Genomic DNA, 8,112 nt, shown 5'->3' with positions numbered 1-8,112 from the left:
TAGGCCTCCTAGTAATTAAACTATAGCAATCATGAAAATATGCATAGAAGAACATTCAATATTCAAACATAAATTGAACACTTAAAGAAAAAAAACCAGATTGATCTCACAGTTTATTGATTCCGAGGTCTTGTTTCCTTCGACCAAGTTATAAAAATTAGCAACTCATGGCCATCACGAAAATTCCAAGGAAAAACGAAAATCCACAAGAGAGAGAAGAGAAAGGCTTGTGTGATATGTGTTATCCCTAATCTGATCTCCCTCTCTCAATATCCAATTCGAATTTTAATTCTACTAAATCTAAATCTCCTAAAAATATTCTAAAATCCCAAAATAACCTTTATCCTATTCTGAGTAATTGAAAATAAAATAACGTCTTAATACAATAGGAAAGTGGTAACTTGTGTGCAATAGGTCTTCAAATCTTCCAATAATAAACTGCCTATTGGACTTGCATGACAAGGCAGAATGTTCCAGAACGTCGGCAGTGCAGGTGCGTCAACTTCAAGCCCGATTACAACCTTGATGCAGCGAGTATCTGTAACGCCCCACTTGAGGTACGTAGTAGATTATGTTGTATGTTGTATGAATACTTACTGTTTTGCTCTTATTTGAGTTGTTATATTGTTGATATGGTTTGGTTGGTCATTGGTTGAATGGATGTATTGGTTTGGTTGAGTGGTTGCCCTGAAATTTATGAAGACTTGGCGAAATTTTGTATTACAGGCTTCGCCGGGGCGAAGAAGAAGCTTCGTCACGGCGAAGAGGTGCTACAGCCCACAGAATAGATGCTGGAGTGTTTCGCCGTGGTGACGGAATTGTCTTCGCCGCGGCGACGGGATGGCCAAAAAGCTTATTGAGTTTTAGATATTTTCTTACTTTGGGGTACAGTGACCATTCTACCCTTAATTAGCAGGAAAAGTAGGGAGTAAAATGTAAGGAAATTTCATGGAGTAAGGAAATTTCATGGAGAATATGTTAGTATGGGGGTGTGATTGTAAGGAATCAAAGGATATGGATGGAATTTCCAAGAAAGAACAAGGGCAAGATGGGAATGAATGAATATATTTTGAGCTAAAAAGGGGATAAACTTCCTAAACCCTTCATTCATTCTTCTCCACCGCCTCTTTGATTCTCCATTCCCTCTCAATTCTTCCTTCAAGCTTTCGAGGATTTTTGAGNATATATATCCTTAGAAGGGTTGAACCGTGATGAGGGAATTAAGTGTTTTAAATCTTAATTGTGAGAACTTGATTACATATGGTGGCTTTTCTAGAACTGTCCATAGCCCCAGTATCAATTTGACCAAGAGCATAGATTATACGGTAAGGCTATCATAGCGTTAAACGACCCTACCGAAAGGTAGTGAAAGTTCTCATACGTCAAGGTTGTTAGGTGACAACCTGGTACGATGCATGGGTGCTTATTAATGACAAGTTCACAATATCGATCCACCAGAGGATTCCACACAAGATGGTATGTAGTACCTTCTTTCTAGCTAGTATACATGGAAAATATACTATGATAAAAATACATAAGCATAGATATGAAAAGTAATGGGCCCAAAAATTTCTTTACTTTATATATATAATTCTTTACATAACAAAAGTATCATATACAAAAGCTTGAAACAGTGGACAGTAATGTCATTTCTCTCTGCTTTTCGATGTCCATCCGACCACTTCTTACATATTTCCTGCAAAAACATTGAGAAACAATGGGGTGAGCACTAGTTGCTCAGTAAGTAAATCCGCTACACTATTATTCTATCTCCGTTGCTCATTTTCTGAATTCTTTCCTTATTTTACTCTTTTTCTTCTCGATTCTTTCTTTGTTCTTTCTCTATTCTTTCATTATTTCTAGTTCTCACTGTTCTTTTGTTCTAACTTTCTAGTTCTCTCTGTTCTTTCTTTATTCTAATTTCTCACTACCCATGGTAGAAATCATGGTATCATGCATAGGTACGATGCAAATGCACAAATGCATAGAGATCCATTTTCTTTCTTCTTCTTCTTTTCTTCTATTTTCTTTCTTTCTTGGCTTATTCTTTCTTATTCTTTGCCGATCAGACTTAGTTGATGCATGGATTCAGAACCTTGGCCATGTGAGTGAGTATAGTCCTCATCTACATGCACTCTTACGGACTATACGAATTCTTTTTCTTCTTAGGCCACTCATTAGAGGTGGCATGCATGTAGGTATATTCGTCTAGGTACAACCCTCATCTACACGCACTCTTACGGGCCGTACAAATTCTTCTTCATATTCTTAGGTTGCTCATTGAAGGCGGCGTGCATGTGGGAATATTCTTCTTCTTGTCACCCACGACTCCCCATCGCAATAACCTTTCTTTTCTCTTATTTAGCACTTTTCTTTCTTTCTTTTTGTTCTTTAGTGCTTTTCTTGCTTTCTCTTTATTCTTTAAGTTCTCATACATATGCATATGTTTGCATGTGAATGATTCATGCTTATTATTCTTTCTAAATGCAAATATTTAATGCAAGAATGCCGTGTGTGAATGATTCATATCAAGATCACAACTAAATACACTCATGCATACTCTTCTCTTGGACATTTCATCAATCATAATGCATGCATACTCAAATTCTAATTTAGATATACTTCTACTTCTTTCTCAAACCACCAATATTTGGTGTAAAACTCCCTTAAGCAATATTAAACCTGGCCAGGAATACACTCCATAAATTCTACTCAAACTCTTTCTAAATTCAACCAAGCTTCCATAAATTTCTATCAACACAACCATCCCTTCTCATGGTGGAAATCCAATCATGAATCACCATCAAACTCAACAACAATTCCATCAACAAATCTCAAGCATATAAATTCATATAAGAAAATCTCTACACTTTTATTGCTCAATCAAGGGTTAGGGTTGGATTTACTTACCTTGAACTTGAGTACGTCCACTAGAACCTCTCTTTCTTTTGTAGACTTCCTCTTTCTCTAAAACCCTAAGCATATAAACTATAAGAATTCAACACTTTAATAATTAATCACACATCTATTTGCAAGAATTCTTACCTTGGGATGCTTAGGATGAATCTCTACCCAAATCCAACCAAAAGCCCTCTAAAATGCCTTGAAAATTGATGAAGGAATTGAGAGAATTTGAGAGTGAAGGTGGCATGTGAGGGAGTAGAGAATGATAGGGTTTGTATGCTTAAATCCTTAATATCTCATATCAATATGCATACTTTCCCATTTTGCCCTTACACTTTCTTAGAAATTCCATCTTTGCCCTTTAGTCATTTACAAGAATGCCCTCACCTTCATTGCATTCTCCATAAAATTTTCTTACTTTTCACTCCCTACATTTACAACTAATTAGGGGTAGAAGGGTCACTTTGCCTTTAAGGATATTTCTCTAGAAATTTCTCAAGAATTCCAGCCAGCCTTTTCCCCGGCAAAGCTTTTTCTTCGCCTCGGCAAATAATTCCAGAGCATACGTCGTCAGGGCGAACTTTCTTCTTTGCTGCGGTGAAGCCTGCAATTCTCAAATTCACCACTCTTCCACCTTAAAACCAACAAAACTAAGGGCAACCAAGCAACACTAAAAGCATATAAGCTTAACTAAGGGCGATCAAGCATAAATAAGTTACGTACCTCAATGTGAGCGTTACATGGTAACGCTACTGTATGTGGAAGATATCCTCCAACAGATGGTGGTGTATGTGATCCCTTGACTTGAGATCACCAGAGCGCCATGTGTAATTATTGATGTGATTTGACACTAGCCTAACGTAATCCTATTTAGGGTTATCAGTATGGTAGTCATTGGTTGCATCGAGAAGTACACTTGGCTATGGTGGATCAACAAAAAATTAATCACTCTTGGTTATAGGAGAAATTATCTTGTTGAGATATTCAGTTAAGAACTACAATTGCAAAATCTATGGCCATAGTGGAATTGAGTTGGTGTTCAAATCTAATTTTATATGGTCGTTGATTTGACAACCAAATATAACAGATCAAGGTGAACTAATTGAAGTTGACACTATTTCTGTACTTCAATTCTTGATGAGACAAATGATGATGAAATGATTTAAATTGCACAGTAACGATACTATTGAAATGTAGCAACTTCGTTGAATCTTTATTTGTTGGGTAATCATGATACCTTGTCAGAGGCCAATCTTGATTGGTGTACGGAACACTAATTAATTGATGCTTAATTATAAATCCGGTCACTGCCAACATAATAAAAAGCCTACGGGTCACACACATAAAAGACAGTTTTATTGAGAATCAAAATGAAGGGTAATTTTGTCTTTTGGACGAAAAGGGTATTTTGGTAACTTTGCTGTGCAATTAAATTCCCTGAAGGTCATTGCCAGCATTCAATATTTATGTTGAAGTTAATTTAGCAAAGTTGTAATTATATTAATATTAATATAAAACATTAATATTAATATGGATTAAATATATGGAATAAATATATTTTATATAATTAAATATATTTTATATCCCATTAATTAAATATATGGATAAATAAATATTCATATTTATTTATTAGGAATATATATTTAAATTGGGAATTATTCTATTGCAAAATAGGAATATATATTTAATTGGGAAATATATCCTATTGCAAAATAGGATACATATTTGATTGGGAAATATCCCATTCCAAAATAGGAATAGAAATATTCCTATTCTTAAATGAGAATATTTTATTCCCACTATATAAAGTAGGGTTTAGCAGAAACTAAAATAGTTGAAACATAATTCTCCCAAACCCTAACCCTAGCCACCCAACGTTTTTGAGAAAGAAACTCTATCTCAAAATTTCGACTTCTCTTATCTTGCACCCAATGATTCTAGCAAACTTTATTGTGTGTGAATTAGCCTCCCTACCTTTGTGTGGACTTCTCGACAGCGATTCCATCTCGAATTGACTAGCAAAAACAAAACCAAAGAACCCAAAAAGGCCTCCAAATACAGGTAATAACAATAAACCTTGTATGCGTTGGTTTTATTATATAATGGATTGCATATATCAATCCTATTCATGGGATTTAAGGGTTAATTGAATAAAATTTTTGTTTTATATTTTGCATATTATTCAATGAATTCCCAACATCATATACATACCTTTAAAGGAAGACGCATATTTCTTTTTCTTACTTGCTAGGAAGATCTTGCAACGTTTCTTCCAGTGGCCAGGCTTGCCACAGTGAAAGCAAATAACCCTTCCATCTTTGCTTACGCCTCTAACAGGTTTAAGGACATCTTGGGTTTTAGGCTTAAACCTAGGATTGGCCTTGGCCTTTCTTTTGCCTTGTTTACCCTTTTCCCTTCCCATGTGTAGCATCAACTAGCGACATTGGTTTGGACTTCTTCATGTCCTTCTCTGTTCTCTTCAGCATATTTAGGAGCTCTAAGAAAGACACTTCCATTAAATTCATATTGAAGTTCTTTATGAATTGGGAGAAGAAGTCAGGCAAGGATTGCAGAACAGGGTCCATAGAAAGTTTTGCATCCATGACAAATCCCAAATTCTCAAGCCTCTAAATGTAGCCAATCATCTTGACTACATGTGGGCCAACTGGAGCTCCCTCAGCTATCTGGCATCTGTATAATACCTTTGACACCTCGTAACGTTCGTGTCTAGCACGCTTCTAAAAGAGTTCCTTAAGATGTGTAATGATGGAACCAGTATCCAAATTCTCATGTTGCTCTTGTAGATCAAGTGTCAATGATGCCACTAAAATACATTGAACAATGTCAGCATCATCAAGATGCTTTTGATATGCATCTCTTGACTCCTAAGTAGCCTCAAGCTTAGGTGCTTCCATAACAGTTCATCAATGATGTACAACTTCTTTTCTGACTTGAGCACAATCTTTAGATTTCGATACTAGTCAATGAAGTTCGTACCATTGAACCTACTTTCCTTTTCAATGATTGATCTCAATGATAGGTTAGATGTAGACATTATGAATGTGAATCTACAAGTGCAAAATAAACAGAGTCAATATTATATTATATTAATTAATAAGGTCTTTTATTAATCAATTACTCCCACTATTTTACTCAAGCCTAATAGCCCTCACTATTAAACTCGGGAAGGCCTGTTGGTCTTCCTAGTGGGCTGAAATCCCAACTTTTCACAGGGCGAATAGATCAAAATAGGATGATTAGGTGGGTCAACAAACTTTAATTTACATAATTTAATAGCACCAAGCATTAAACTAAAATGTAAATAAAGTAAACAAACCAATTACACAATCCAACAGCATCAACCATTGTCCTTAAGTATAATTTTTGGATCAGTGAGTTAGACACTGTTAGAATAGGTGCACTAAAGCCAATAAATGACTCTTGTAATATTATATGAATAATGAATAAAAGGCATTGCTTCATAAATAGCATCTATATCATAGCATCTATTTATTGCGTATAAAGAAAATGATATATGTCTATAGAAAGGTTGAACTTGTGACGAGAGAATTAAGTGTTATAAATCTTAATTGTGAGAACCCTATAAGCATATATAGTGGCCATTCTAGAACTATCCATAGTCCCAGTATTAATCTAAACTAGGGCACAGATTATACGGTAAGAGTATCATCGCGTTGAACGACCCTAGCGAAAGGTAATGACATATCTCACATGTCAAGGTTATGAGGTGACAATCTAGTGCAACACATGAGTGCTTGCTTGTGACAAGTTCATTGGACTGACCTATCAGATGATTCCATACGAGATGGTAAACCTAGTGTCTATGAAATATATCCTCTTACGGATGGTGGTGCATGTGATCCTTCGACTTGAGATCACCCGAGCGTCATGTGTAATTATTGATGTAACTTGACACTAGCCTAACGTTGTCTCATTTGGGATTATCAGAATGGTGGCCGTTGGTTACATCGAGAAGTACACTTGGCTATGGTGGATCAACAAAGGATTCATCACTCCTGGTTACAGGAGGTCTTATCTCAGTGAGTTATTTTATAGTAACTACGATTGCGAATCCGTGGCAATAGTGGAATCAAGTTGATACCCAAATCCAATTTTATATAGTCGTAGATTTGACAACCAAATATAAATATATCAAGGTATATTGTTTAAAGTTAACACTACTTCTGTACTTCAAACCTTGATAAGATAAAAGATGATGAGTGGATTGAATTGCACAGTAACCATACTGTAGAAAAGGTAGCAACTTTGCTAATTCTTTATTTGCTAGGTAATCATGATGCCTTGCTAAAGGCCAATCTTGATTGGTGTACGAAACACTAATTAGTTGATGCTCAATTAGTTATTGGGACACTGCTAACAAAATAAAGAGCCTTCGGGTTACACACATTAAAAGCAATTAAATGGAGAAAACGATTTGAAGGGCAATTTCATCTTTCGGACAAAAAGTGTATTTGGGTAATTTTGCTGTGCGATTGAATTCTCTATAAGATCGTTGCCAATATTCAATATTTATATTAAAGTTAATTTAGCAAAATTGTATTTATATTAATATTAATATAATACATTAATATTAATATGAAGTAAATATATTTAATCAATTAAATATATTTAAAGCCTATTAATTTAATATATATATTTATATATGTTAAGAATTGATCTACCCAACACAGCGGAAAAATAAAAAACAAAAGGATGAATCGATTCCTTTTATGCCAAGATCTGGGTATAGATTATAATTTTACATGTTAAATCAAAATTCTGCACAAAAATAATATCAATCCATTCAAGGATCAAAGATTTTACGCACATTTGGAGGCTCCTTCAGATGTCTTTGAATTTTTCTTCGCTACCAATTCAACGTGGAACTGCACGAACAGTAATCCACATGAAGACAATCCAAAGAACCAGCCCTTGTTTTGCTAGAACAAAGGGGTGGCTTCAAGAATCAAGTTGAGACAAATTAAAACTTTGATTCACATAAAGGGAAACACGAGAGAGTGAGAGTAAAGGGGTGGCTGTCTTTTTCTATTCAATAATGATTGAATAATAATATTTTTCTTTAACACAACTTGCATTTAATAGTGCATGTGTTAAAACCCTATTCCTATATGGAATAGGCATGGGCTCCAACCCTAATCCACCCTTGTATCCAAACACTCTTCTTTT

This window comes from Pistacia vera, unplaced genomic scaffold (assembly GCF_008641045.1).
Source record: "Pistacia vera cultivar Batoury unplaced genomic scaffold, PisVer_v2 Contig358, whole genome shotgun sequence".
NCBI classification, from domain to species: domain Eukaryota; kingdom Viridiplantae; phylum Streptophyta; class Magnoliopsida; order Sapindales; family Anacardiaceae; genus Pistacia; species Pistacia vera.
This window is presented reverse-complemented; position numbering follows the sequence as displayed.